Source organism: Tachypleus tridentatus, chromosome 9 (genome assembly GCF_004210375.1).
Source record: "Tachypleus tridentatus isolate NWPU-2018 chromosome 9, ASM421037v1, whole genome shotgun sequence".
NCBI classification, from domain to species: domain Eukaryota; kingdom Metazoa; phylum Arthropoda; class Merostomata; order Xiphosura; family Limulidae; genus Tachypleus; species Tachypleus tridentatus.
In genome coordinates, this window is record NC_134833.1 from 155,294,725 (window position 1) to 155,309,971 (window position 15,247).

The window sequence follows — 15,247 nt, forward strand, 5'->3', positions numbered from 1 at the left end:
TTGTGCTTCTAAATGAACAGGCTTTAAATATGGAGTTCTACAAGAACGGCATGCTTTGAAACCAGAAGAGCGTAACGTGTTCGTAACTGTACAGGTGCTTACTTCAACCCCAGTTTCCCTTACCAGTTTCTATATGTCATTACGTGTTAAACAAGGGTTCTTACTAACTTCTCTGAGAACCTTCCTCTTGGTTCTCTCTGGAATTTTGGTGGGGGGTGTCTGGAACGAGAGAGGTTAGCAGTTGATCCTGTAAGCTTAAACTTGGCAATTATGCTTTGAACAGTAGATTTCGGCACATTAGGTTGTGTATCAATACCGGAAAGAGACACACGAGACTTGTATTTTACAATAATTCGGTTTTTTAAATCACTGGACAGTTGTTTCCTGTTCGCCATGATGACCAAGCAGATAATGACGGAGACGGCGCTAAATTGCCGAAAGTATATTTTTTGCTTATTATTTCCTATTTTTGGTTATTTGTTTATAAACAGTTTATTTGTCGTTTAATTTACATAAAAAATTATGTAGATGTATAATATTTATTATACATCATACGTCTATTAGCCTAATCGTGATACTTTTTAAGTTATGAGCAAAACACTACTCGAGACGAAGGGGGTGCGAACACTTTCTGTCGTCACTGTATGTATACACATACTGTTATTATTGCATTTATAGTGAGAAATATTTTGTAAAAACAGCTAGTTTCTGGTAAACTATAGGAAATAAATTATGGTTTTATGTTACAACTGTGCATATGTTCTTTTTTGTGTGTGATAAAACGGAATCAGTTTTTATCTTGATACACATTATAGTATACGTGTTCATAGTATGTGGATTACAAACTTTGTTTCTGTAATATAAGTGAAAAAAATTAGACATACATTCCTAGTCTCTTTGGGGCGACAATAACAGAAAGTTATGACGTATTCTTCCTTCTAACACTTTTTTACACACTATACGTGAAGTATATTTATACATACATAAACATATATGTTTTTTATCAAATTACGAAAACAGATATTTCGTTACAGTACTTTGTTCGTAAGAATATCCCAGTTTGTAAATATTAATATTATTGTTGTCAGCTAGATTTCTAATATTGTAATTTGTTTCTTCGTTCCTAACTAGAGAGAGATGTGATCAAAATACGTAATAATAAAAGCTTGAAGCTATTAAAAGATGACGTCCATGCATCCTACAAACAGACATATTTATAGGCTTAAGCACATCGTGGTACAAAGAAACCGAACTCAGAAATCAACTTATATAGAACAAAAACATCAAAATTCTCCTAAATACCAGAAACACGGAGAAAATACACATCAGTTTATCAGTTATAACAATCAATCTATATCAAAAACCAAAGACCTTCAATATTTATTCAACAATTACATAATCCGCGATCGGACATCAACAATGAACCATTTCTGATTAACGGTTTGAAATCCTCAACGTGTTTTCGACATAATAAGAACTCTTAAACTTAATCATAAAGTGTTATATTTAAGACAACTTCATTTAAACTACTTTGTTTTACTTATAATATTTTTATTATTTTATTCAGTTGTATGCCGTCAAATAGGTCTTTAAATGTACAGATGTAACTAAAATAATACTTCAATGGTTTCTCACACAAATGTTCGACTACCTTGTTTTTCTGTTCGCAAACTGTCACGTACCAATTTTCATTGTATTAATTTGCACTCTGTTCTCACTTTGATTTCAAACGTCACACCTCATAACATGCCTTATAAATAATCTAAGAGCGAGGTGAAAAGAAATATCTTATTCCTGAACATCCTTGGTATTATTATAATATCCCAAGTACCCACCACGATTGAAACAGAAACAGAAATTCTTAAGTAGATAGAGTTGTTTCTAGCCTAGAGAGCGAATCAGTCTTTTCTTTGTTTGTTTGTTTTGGAATTTCGCACAAAGCTACTCGAGGGCTATTTGTGCTAGCCGTCCCTAATTTAGCAGTGTAAGACTAGAGGGAAGGCAGCTAGTCATCACCACCCACCGCCAACTCTTGGGCTACTCTTTTACCAACGAATAGTGGGATTTACCGTCACATTATACACCCCCACGGATGGGAGGGCGAGCATGTTTAGCGCGACGCGGGCGCGAACCCGCGACCCTCGGATTACGAGTCGCACGCCTTACGCGCTTGGCCATACCAGGCCTTAATGAAAAGGGTTTGTCCCGTGCTGGGGCGAATCAGTCAACGTGGTTTTAATGAATTATTTGGATCGCTGTTTGCTACTGACGAAATTGAATTACTCAGATAAAGAAATTCTTAAGTGGATAGAGTTGTTTCTAGGCTACAGAGCGAATCAGTCAACGTGTTTTTTTAATGAATTAATTGGATCTCTGTTAGCTATTGACGAAACTGAATTACTTCCTATATTATCTTATTTTTCCTTCTGACGTTAGTACTGTAGTTATCGTGACTGTAAATGTGACCAACAACTTTTAAAGAAAGGAATAAACTAATTTCTTATCATTACGTGGACCAGACACTGAATTCGTGATAACGAGGAATTTACTTTAAAGACGGCTTGTACGGGTATTAAAATATTAATTAAAATAGAGCACAAAACTATTTGCTCTTTTTCTTAACCCTAAGATAACCTAGAAAGGTCGAAACGTTATTCAGTACTCTATTTTAATTGAAATTTTAATACCCATACCAGCCGTTTTCAGATTACACAAAGTGAATTATTGTCACAAGATAATTTAAAATAATTAACCAAAAAAGACTGATGCTACAACATTATTTTGAGTCTAATGTCTTTCATTTCACATGTCTACACAGAGAGTATAATATTTATAAATATTGTTATGTTTCATTATCTGTGTAACAGATGAAAAACATGATTCTCCACGTTTCGGCATGAACCCAGTCAGAAAAAAGAAACCTTAGAAATTGTCCTATTCTATAACAACATGAACAGTTGAAAATTATATCATTGTGAATTTGATATATATCATAAAATTCATTATCTTTGCTATCTCCATTAATATAAAATGGGGTCAGTTTATTTGTTTCTGAATTTCGCGCAAAGCTACACGAGGGTTATCTCCGCTAGCCGTCTTTAATTTAGCAGCGTAAGACTAGAGGGAAGCCAGCTAGTCATCACCACCCACCGCCAACTCTTTGGCCACTCTTTTTACGAATGAATAGTGGGATTAACCGTCACATTGTAACGCCCCCACGGCTGAAAGGGCGAGCATAATTGATGCGATGAGGATTCGAACCCGAGACCTTCAGATTATGAGTCAAACGCCTTAACCCACTTGGCCATGCCGGCTCGACAGGGTCAGCCATATTGCAAAGTAGGCTACTTTCTTCAAATATTTTTTCTGCATCGATCAATCTGTAAGGCTTAAGAAAGAAAACATTTAGACATAAAAAGTAAAAATATGCATAAGTTCAAATTATAACCAAGAACAGTTTACAAGAGATGACCAAATATACACAAAACTTTTCGTTTTCGTGAAATACTAGAAAAAGTATAAACATCATCCAAACATATATTGCTACTACAGAGTAATTAATGTTTAATTACTTACCGTCACATGGAGAACATTCAGTTGGTTCACAGTGAAAACGTTATTTGTGAACTTACTAATCCGTACAACGTTGAGAATGACGTTTAACTAGGTAAGAAATAAGTTAATTTGTTATCGTTTCGTGTACTGTATTTTGTCTTCTTTTCACTTAATAATTTAAAATAACCAAGTGAACCAAAGTACAATATTACAAAAATATATTACATGTTGTTACAAAGACTGGGACAAATACACTGCTGGCCAAAATCTTAAGGCCAATGAAGGCCAAATTGATCTCCTTCCATGGAACATTGGAGCTTCAGGTTCAAATGAATAGTGGGATTGACCACTATTTACAAGTGGTAATAGTAAATTTGGCCACTATTTACTATTTACTTTAAGTAAATAGTAGGCCCTCAACTAGTAGGCACAAGGCCCTCGCTTGTGTGGAAATGACTGGATCTCTCAGCAGCACAACACTCCAATCCACAATGTTTGCAGGACAGAGGACTTTTTCATGGCGAATAACGTGATTCTTTTGGACCATCCAGCGTGTTTGCCCGAACTGAATCCCATTGAAAATTTTTAGGGGTGGATGGTAAGGGAAGTGTATAGAAATGGACGTCAATTCCAAACAGTGCATGATCTTCGTCAAGCCATCTTCACAACTTGGAATAACATTCCAGCCAACCTTCTGCAAACGCTTATATCGACCATGCCAAAGCGAATGTTTGAAGTTATTCACAATGATGGCCGTGCAACTCCTACTGACACCTCTTGAAGGGGATTTCCTACCCTGTTCAGGACTTCCTTTTGATGTGGTCTTAAACTTTTGACCAGCTAGTATTTAGGCTAATTTCATAGTGTTCACATTTTACTTATTAAATGCTAAAAAGTTTTTTATTTTTATTTTCCCCTTTTCTTATTTTCATCTTTCGAAGCTCTACTCAAATAAGTGGTTGAGTCTAACAACGCAAAATGCATATTTTTTCTCTATGTTCATAGGCCTTAAGATTTTGACCAGATGTGTATGTAATGATATAACATAAACGTTACTTTTATATAAAGAAAGACTGTTTCATGTGGCAAAACGAAAACCTAAACAGAAAAATAGTATAAAGTTAAGCAAGCTAAGAAAGTCGTGTTTAAGTAATAATTTCAAAGAAATATAGTGAAATAAAAGAGAGAGGCTATCCATTTAGAGACTGTAGTACATAATAGTAATGATAGACTAGGATTCCAAGTGTTTTACCTTGCCGAAATTAAAGAAAATGGTCACCCATTATATTTATTCCTTGGCCAACGTTCATTTGACGAATTAAACTACACAAACAAGTAAGAGCAAACACAAAAATTAAAAAGTAGGTGAAAAACAAATGTGAAACGTTTATCTCACTAACTAAAGAAGAAAATATAAAGCAAAGTGTGTGTATGTTTATCCGGTAAAAATATACACAGTCTTGTAGACTGGCGTGGTAAACTATGGTTGTTCTATCACATTTCACTTTATAATACATTCTGCTTATCGCTTCCTATATTGTGACAGGTCCTTTCCATGTATTTCATGCACGAATAAAACAACACAAAAAACAACCTGTCGGACTCAAGAGCGATAAAAAGACCATTCAAAGTATTTGTTACGATATGTTATGCGCATGTACGTTAATATTGTAAAGAGGTAGATAACAATTACAATTCAAAATTTTCTAAAACAACAGTTTTTTCGACTACAACCTGATCACGTCAGCGGGGCTAGCGTCTCGCCGGCTCAGTCTATCGATAAAAGATTTCTCCAGCTTACTTGACTGGTCTGTGTGCATCTGCTTTTGACAATCCGATAAAAAAGTCAGTTTTTATATATATATGCAGATTTAAAATAAATGGTAAACATATCATACACGTATTAAATATCTTTTGAACCCAACGGATAGCTCTACTTATCGATGAATAGATTTAGATTTGAATTTCTGGCAGAGCAACACAAGGGCTTTTTCTGCACTACTTGTCCCTAATTTAGTTGTGAAAAAACTGGAGATAAAGCGCGAGTCATCATCACCCACTACCAACAAATAGTGAGTAGGATTGACTGTCACATTATAATACCTCATGAATTAAAGGGTGAGTATGTTTAGTGGGACGGGTATTCCAATTCCCGAACCTCAAATTGTGAGTGAAGCACCCTAATGTTCTCAGAGAACAGACACATGATAGATTCTAAAGTATATAGTTTATACATGTATAACATAAAATTAAGCAACCATGATTATTAATAAATTATGAATTTTAAAACAACGTAAATATCCTACTACAATAAGTAATCAAACAAGAATTAAAACCGCAATCACAAATCTATAAACTTTTGTCAGATATAAAAAACTGTTTGGTGTAGATAGTATTATTTTTTTGTTTTTGTAACTCATTTTTATTGAGGCTATCGAATGTTGTGTTAATAATCCGTTGATGTTGAGGATATGGAGATTTCTAGAAGATATAAGTAATAAACATATATATAACAACGATCAAACGAGCCAAAATAGAGAGAAAAGTTAAAGTCATGCGAAATAAAAGATCGGTCAGAGGAAAGTTAAATCTAAAGTTAACGATTTTGGGAATAAAAGGGTTAATATGTTAAAATAAGACTAATAATATTGAAAGATATGAGAAGAAGAAATTGTCTCGCAAAAGGGTGTTCTAAAGTAATTGAACAAAAGGGTGTTCTAAGGTAATTGAACTCAACTCAGTGGATGATTATCAGAAGTACTAAAAGAAGACGATTGCTGAAAGTTCGGAATACAAATCAACTGCAATAGCGCACGCGACAACGTAAGTGAACTATACGCGGATACTATTGCGATAAAATTATGAAAGATAATTTCATCAACTGAATTTTTAAGTAATTGAATTGTCCTAAGTGAACTCTTGACAAGACAAAGTGTTTAAGATACAACTATGATATCTATAGCGTAAAGAATCTTTGTATAATATACACGTTAAAGTTGTTTCAAATACATATATTATTTTAATTGTCGATTTTATTGCCGTCAATTCAAAGACACCTACTGCAGAAGAATCCTCAGCCTAACACATCTATATATTTACATTACTATATATACTACAAAAAACAGTTAACGACAAATTTATTCCCAATTTGCCAGGTCTATACACTTATCTGTAGACCAAAGTAAGCATTAAATTTTATAAATTTCTGATTGTAGTTCTAGTTCTTGCGAAAGTTATAATTATTAGGGATATGGCTATTACTGAAAGTTTATGGAGGTTGCATCCATTTCATGGATATATAGAAACTAAACAACTAAACGGGAAAAATAAAAGAAATTTTTTAAATGAAAGCAGGGATCGTTGGTTATTCCTAGAATTGCTATAAGTATCAAAAACAAAATAAATACTAAAATAAAAATATACAAACAAGAGATACCAGTTGGATATGTTTTAAAACGATTCGTACAGGTAAACGAAGCAGTCTAAATTTGCCAACCAAAATAAGGGTTGAAAATTATTAAAAAATCTCTCCAACCACCATCGCTTTGTTTATGTACTTTTTATTGTATCATTTATTTTGTTTTGGGCCTGACATGGCCAGGTGGTTAGGGCTCTGGACTCGTTATCTGAGAGTCGTGAGTTCGAATCCCCGCCCCATTAAACATGTTCGCCCGTTCAGCCGTGGAATAGTTATAATGTGGAGTTAATCCTACTATTCATTGGTAAAAGGGTAGCTCAAAAGTTGAGCTTACATTGCTTCGTTAGGGACCGTTACCACAGATAGCCTTCATGTAACTTTGCGTGAAATTCAAACAAAAACAAATATTCTCTTTTAAATATTTCTATGTATAAACACCGATCTCTACTTTTTTATTTTTATACCTGCTCATCAGGAAGTTTGGTCACAATTTCCTGGACTAACCAGGTCCGTGCGCAGGATGTTTTAAAGAGGAGTTTCAATTTGTGAGATCAAAAGCCAACACATACTGTACAAGTAAAGTCTAGAACTTGCTTTCTTAAAATATTTTGTTCTAAATACGTGCTAAGATATTCAGTTTGAAGGCCATTTTGCACGAACAATTTCATGGCTCTTTACATAAATTCTTCAAGCATCCCGTGGAAAGTCAATAAATCATTATCCTGTTTAAATACTACATGTGGAGCTAGAATTACCTTAAAATAAATATATACGTTTTATTATAGTAAAATACTGTATTATCTACATGCAAAGTAGTTATTAATTGTTAAATTACATTATTAATTTAAATATCTCTGTACAGCAATAGTATATTAGCTGTTTCAGTCATTGGTTACCGTGTACGTACATGTACACACTATTGATATTACATATCAGCATGCTTCCTTCTCTTGGTACGGCCCGGCATGCTCGCCCTTTCAGTCGGGGAAGGGGGGCGTTGTAATGTTCGGTCAATTCCACTATTCGTCGGTAAAAGTGTAACCCAAGAGTTTACGGTGGGTGATGATGACTAGCTGCCTTCCCTCTAGTCTTACTCTGCTAAATTAGGGACGGTAAGCGCAGATAGCCCTCGAGTAGCTTACGTGAAATTCAACAAACAAACAAATCATTCTCTTAAGGTTCGTTTCCATGTTTATATGCAGTTTGAATGTTGATTGCAGTGTCGTAATGATTATGGATTAAAGTTAGAATATAAAATCTTTCTTGTCTTCTGTCCATCTAGAACCAGGTTTTGACATGTGACTTTGTTTTCATTTGTTAAGTTTTACAACTTGCTTTAATGTGACTTCCAAGGCAGAGACGTCAACAGATAGAAATGGCCCACACATATCTCTGAACCTTTGGAAGAGTCTGTATACATCTTAAGCGAATATTCATAAGACGAATAGCAGATACTAAACATTCACATGAACATGAACTTAGTGGCAGTGTTGGAAAGAGTTTCAGTAAGCGAAAAATATTTGGTACATTGAAGTACGTTTAAACAATCAACCAGAATGTGAAGCCTATCCTAGAAAGGTATAGATAGTAATTTTGTCTTCCAACGATGAAGTGTTTCATCAAAAATCTTCCCTTGATGACGAGAAACCCACTCGAAATAAAAATGTATCTTAGTACGAGTCTCCTTATCAGTAAAAAGCTTCCCTGTAAAAAATTATAGCTTGTCTAATATCAGAGATAGAAACCTCTTTTGCGAGATTAGATGATGTAAGCTTCTGAATTGATGGTTTTCGTGTACATCAAATCTGAAGGAAAGGTTACCCGTCAAGAAAAGGAATGTTTACTGTTTTCTTAAGGTAATGCTCCACGGAAGTATATTCTGCATTGCCACATTGGGCTTTTCGGTAACTATCTTGTAGCATGCTAACATTAATGTTAAATTTGTTTGCGGCATTACTGTTGTGCTTTAAGATACGATGTGAAGTTATTTGACCACAATCAGTACCTTATAACACTCTTATCTTAAGGAAATCACCCTATTCTAAATATGTGCGTGGCACCGCTCTATTCACGAACTACATAAACGGTTATCTCGGTATTATTGATACTTTTACCATAATCCGTTCAACGTCCCATGTTTAGAGATTGGATGATGAAATAGACATATTTAAGACATAAATGTAATTCTATTGCAATTAATAATTGCTCTATGAGAAAAACACACAATAATATTCAGTAGATAACAACGTTGTATTTTAACGGTCAGTACATAATAACACTCGCCCAGAAGGTAGAATTGAACTACTCTGACGTTAATCAGCTACGGGTTTGAAGCCCGCACTTCGGACCACCGAAGATCATCTGGGCGGTAATATGGTATTTCTTGGTTTTATATATGATGATAAATTGGATTTTTTTTATGTGTTTGGTGTGAAAGTCAAAACAGTTTAATTATTTCCACCTTTTAAAACTAAAATCAATGAATTAAGTAAATAAGTAAGTAAAGTAATTTTCTTGAATTCTTATTAAAGTAGTTTAGGTTAGTATTAACGAAATAAAATGTTATATGTCATTTAAAGCAAACAATGAAATCTGTACTATAAACATTTTATTTTATTCGTAGTTAGAGAAGTTCACAACGTCTGGTAGTAAGTTTCTCAACCATGACGCTTTCTTGTTCGAGAGTTTTCCTTGTTTGTCGTCGAATTTATACATGATGACGTGTAGTGAAGTATCTTATAAATGTTTGGAAGAACGACCACTGTAGTTTAACGGTATATTTTTTATTGTAATGTAGCACAAAAATTTTTATGTTAAAAGAGAAAGATATTTCGCACTTAATAAAAAAATATACTTGATTTGCCAATGACCAGTATTCGCTATTCAAGATGGCGGATGATGATACTCACAACCATGCCCATGACACGCTCGTGCTGACTAGAGTGTTCCAGCGTCATGCGGAGGAAGTGCGAGGCGTATCATCTCTAATATTAATGCTACGCCAGAAAGTGGTGGTTTGAGTAACCAAGTTCAACCTTCCGTTGATTTTAGTACAGCTGACATTCTACAACAGGCTTTTCAAGAAGCGTCTGAAGAACTTGAACAAATTACTGTAACATATGAAAATGTGCAAAATGTTGTTGGTATTGCAGACGTTCATAGTCAATTCTCAAGAAATGATGAACTCGCTGTTACTGTTGGACTTCTTCCAACATTCATATTAATCGTGTTAATTCACAAAATGTTGAAAATGGTCTTAGTATATCCAACGTGACTAATAATGTTGGGCCAGTCAACAGACAAGATGTTAACAATAAAAACAGTATAGTTTATGACAAAAAGGAAACGAGTCCTGATTTAGAAGTAACAGCACTGCCGCTTGGAAGTGAAATTCAAAATGTGAATTCTGTGTGTTCAGATCTTGTTAACGAAATAGTAGCAGTTGATGGGACCAATGCATTAAGACTGATCAACAGTGGTGATTTTCTAAGGACAAGCAATCATAATGTTCAGCCTTATGATCTACAGACTTTCATTGTAGCAATTCCTGATGTGACCGATGGACTTACTGATAATATTTCTTTTGTAGCACCTGGTTTGTCAGGAAGTTCTTCCTTGGTCAGCCAGCTTCCTGACGGTGTGTCTGTTATTGCACAGGGGTTATCAGAAAATCCACCTACAGAATCCCTGTGTGATGTGTCATTTACAACAGTGCCTGCAAGTTCAATTTTTACTACGTGTAGTGCCAGCAGTAGACATATCAGTACAATATCAAGAACAACTAGCTTACCATTACCAGTCTAAACATCTGAGGTTTTCTCTGTTGTATCTCAGAGTTTGTCAGGAAATTCACAGACTATATCAGTGGTTCCACGTAGTTTGGCACAACCTTTAAGTCTTTCTGTGACACAAGCGACGTTGCCAGATGAAGGTTTAAAGCACATTCAGAGATTTCTTGTTTCTGGAGGCTTGCAGAATGTGTTTCCAAGTGTTTCACCCTGCCGAAAAACTAGTTATTTGTGGAAAATAAAATTAATTATTTTATATCGATTATTTCATATTTGTTTCTTATATACTCTTCAAAACAGGAAACGCAAAAGGGATATTTTTGTTATTTTAAAGAAAAATATATATAATAAGGTTACAAGCTCAGAGTATGTGATGTTACACGTGTTAAGGCACTGATTGTCAGACCAAAATGACAATAAAAGTTGTGCACTTTGAAAACGGAGGAAAACATTGAATTTTCGCCAAAACGCATGCGTGTCCACTAAATTTGTTTGAGAGATTTGCATGTGCAAAATTTCTATAAAAGTGTTCTCGGTTTCCATAGCTCAGTGTTAAGCCACCGACACGCAATAAAGTTACGCCAAGACTGACTGAAGCACAACGCAACAACGCCATTGGTCGCTTGGAAGCAGGCAAATCTCGATCAGATGTTGCCAGAGCTGTGAATGTCTACCCAAGCACCATGACAAGGCTATGGAATCGTCACCAACAACATGGATCAACTTCTGACCGTCCACGATCTGGCAGACCTCGTGTGACCACGTCCGCATAAGATCGCAACATCCGGTTACGTCACCTTCTGGATAGGACCACCACTGCGACGTCTACTGCCTCAACTATACCAGGGCTGCGTACGATTTCCGATCAGACCGTACGCAACTGTCTACGAGATTCATGATGTGCAACCCATCATGGTGAACGTCTACGACGTTTTTCAACATGACAGCGCCCGTCCTCACACAGCCCGACTCACCACTGTCTTCTTGAGACACCACAACATCAACGTTTTTACCTGGCCCTCCAGATTTAAACCCCATCGAACATCTTTGGGACGAGTTTGACCGACGTCTGGGACGTCGACAACCTCAACCGCAGACTCTACCTCAGCTTGCAGCTGCTTTGCAGGCTGAGTGGACAGCCATTCCACAGGATGTGATTCGTCATCTCATTGCTTCCATGGGCAGGAGATGCCAAGCAGTTATTGATGCTCACGGGGGGGCATACTTGTTATTGACGTTGAGTGACGTTAAACTTCACCTAGTGAGCGTGGACTTCGCCTTTGCAGACTTTGGATGTTCAGCAGTGAATGTGCAAAGTTTCACACATGTCATACAGAACTACCCGGAATAAACTTGCTAACAATTTGTCTCATTTTTGCCTTTTGCGTTTCTTTTTTTGAAGAGTATATATTTCTACATTTCTTGATGAAACAGTACTAGACTTAATATAGTGAAGAAAACGTGATGAAGAAGGTAAAGTTTATTTGAGGATTAGACCGCCTGTTTCTTTCTATACATGAGCGCCTTAATAATTGTTTCTTTAATCCTTATCGGCTACCACGTTTCTTGATCACTCAACACCAAACTAGACAGTGGGAATCATAATAACACGAAGAAGGTTATCAAGGACAATGGTATGATTTCGTTAATAACTACTGTACCTCATCTGTCAAGTTGACTTAAGGACATAAGAAAGACCATAAGGTGGGATAAACCCCTATCGAATTTCATACTGAAAGAAGTAGTAAAAAACAATATGTCTTTCTTTCTGTTATTCTTACCTTTATGAATTTTTGTTGAACATTTAATCATTATTATGTTAAAAATGGAAGCAAAATTTTTCATGGTTTTTTGGAAACGAGATTTTTTATCTCCAGTCCAATGAACGGTACTCCAGATAGTATTAAGTAAAGATATTTTTATTAGAACAGGATTAAAACTTAATAGAAATATGTATTACTATAAGTAAATAGAGAAAAAATTATATAGTGTCAGATATCAAAATCTGTGTGTGTTTACTTCGGTTATATCAGTGTTTGAATACTTTTATCATAATCCAATTAACATCTCACGAGATACTTAACTCGTTGAATGTTTGCTTGGAAAAACAAAATAGTGGTACATCTTGTATAAACGTAATGGTAAAATAATTTATAAATATCCGAAGAAAAAGTTTTCAGTTATCATTTGAAGAGAAAGAATCAACTCTCAATGTTATGTACGTAAGTCGTCTCTAATGTAGAATTGAACTACTCTGATGTTAATTAGCTCCGGGTTTGTAGCCCGCACTCTAGACCGCCATAGATCATCTGGGGAAATGTAAAATTATATCTTTGGTTTATATGTCTAGGTGAATCTCTTGTATATTTATACGTTTAGTGTCACTACTGAGACGGCTTAAGAACGTTAATATTTTCAAATAAAATCAGGAAACTAAATATGCGGACGAAGTTTGCGGTGGGCGGTGATGATTAGCTGCTATATTCTAGTCTTACACTGTCAAATAGTTACCTGTTAGCTGGTTTGTTATTTTTTATACAAGAACAATTGTCAAGTTTGACACTTAGGTGTACAAGCTTTGTGTTAAGTTATCGTGATATTTTTAGACTGGTTCGTAACATTAAACCGTTGCTCTGATCTCTTTATAATGAGTGGAATTTTTAGCTCCCAACAGTGGTAAACGTTTCACTGTTGAGGTTGAAATTCCACTCATCAATAAGAGATCAGGGCACTGGAATATATTACAGGAAACAGTCTACTACATGATAACTTATTACAAACTTGTACAGTTTAATGTCAAACAGGTATTCTTTAATGTTAAAACAGTAACAGAAAGTATAGAAAGACACTCATATAAAGAGTGATAGTTATAATGTTCATGTTTAAACACTGTTAAGCATCCAGTTTTTGGTTATTTTTACTTAAAAATAACAAAGGTAAAAAGTCTTTTTACCTCTAAATGCTTTCAAGTATACAAGCACAGTTATGAGAGAAAGTGTTCGTACCCCTGCGAGTAGTTTTTTCCTCGAAACTTAAAAAGTACGATGATTAGGCTGATAGACGTATAGTATATTATAAATATTATACTAACACACATCTACATAAACATAAATTTTTACATAAATTGAACGAAAATAAACTGTTTATAAACAAATAACGAAACATAGGAGGGGCAGAAAGTGTTCGTGCATCTACTTTAATGGTCAGTTGTGTAGCCTTTCAGGTGAATTACTTGGCGCAATCTCTCTCATAGACCTCCATGATTGTTTAACGGTACTCGACTGGTATTTTCTTTCATTCTTCTTTACAGAGGCCTCCCAACTCTTACAAGTTTTTCGGACGGCGCTTATGAACCCTGGTCTTCAACTCATGCCAAACGTTTTCAATTGGGTTGAGATCGGATATCTACGATGGCCACTCCAGAACGCTTATATGGTTCCTCTGCAACCAGAATTGCACATATTTCGATGTGTGCTTTGGGTCATTGTTGTGCTGGAAAATCCAACGACGCCCAAGCCGCATGTTCCGAGCATCATGCTTGATATAAGTGCCTAATATATCAACGTACTCTTCTTTTTACATGATTCCGTTGACGCGGTGAAGGCTGCCTACATCAAAAGAGATGAAGGATCCCCATAGCATGATCTAGTTACCTCCGTGTTTAACTGTAGGGACGGTGTTCTTTGGATGATTTCGTTCCCCCTTCTTACGGAAAATATAGCGAACATCATTGTGGCCGAAAAGCTTTTTTTTAGTCTCATCTGATAAAAGAATACTCTTCAATGGGTAAAGAGTTTATCTACATGCTTTCTTGCGTACCTCAATCGTTCTTCTAAATGAACAGGTTTTAAATATGGAGTTCTACAAGGATGGCATACTTTGATAACAGAAGAGGGTAACATATTCGTAACTGTAGAGGTGCTTACTTCAACCCCAGTTTCCCTTACCAGTTTCTATATGTCATTACGTGTTAAACAAGGGTTTCTGCTAACTTCTCTGAGAACCTTCCTCTTGGCTCTCTCTGGAATTTTGGTGGGGCGTCTAAAACAAGGGAGGTTTGCAGTGGATCCTGTAAGCTTAAACTTGGCAATTATGCTTTGAACAGTATATTTCGGCACATTAAGTTGTGTTGCAATACGGGAAAGAGACACACGAGACTTGTATTTTACAATAATTCGGTTTTTTTAAATCACTGAACAGTTGTTTCCTGTTCGTTATGATGATAAACAGATAATGTGCGGAGACGGCGCTAACTTGCCGAAATTACATGTTTTGCTGGCTAAATTCAATACTTATGAACCCAGTGTCTAGTTCTGGAGTGTTATAATGTAGGTTTATTCGCCAAACTAAACAAAATTTTTTACAGGAATATCAGTTTTCACACGTTCTGAAATGTACGAACACTTTCTACTGCTCCTTTTTTGGTTATTTGTTTATACACAGTTTATTTGTTGTTTAATTTACAAAAAGTTATTTAGATACGTAT

At 35.5% G+C, this 15,247-nt stretch overlaps 1 non-coding gene across 1 annotated transcript; it reads right to left on the reverse strand.

The window, feature by feature from the left end:
* Nucleotides 1-9,253: 9,253 nt before the first annotated feature.
* On the reverse strand, nt 9,254-9,340 carry TRNASTOP-UCA (transfer RNA opal suppressor (anticodon UCA)). Its single transcript has one exon. It is a non-coding gene; the product is annotated as a tRNA-Sec (tRNA).
* Nucleotides 9,341-15,247: the final 5,907 nt, after the last annotated feature.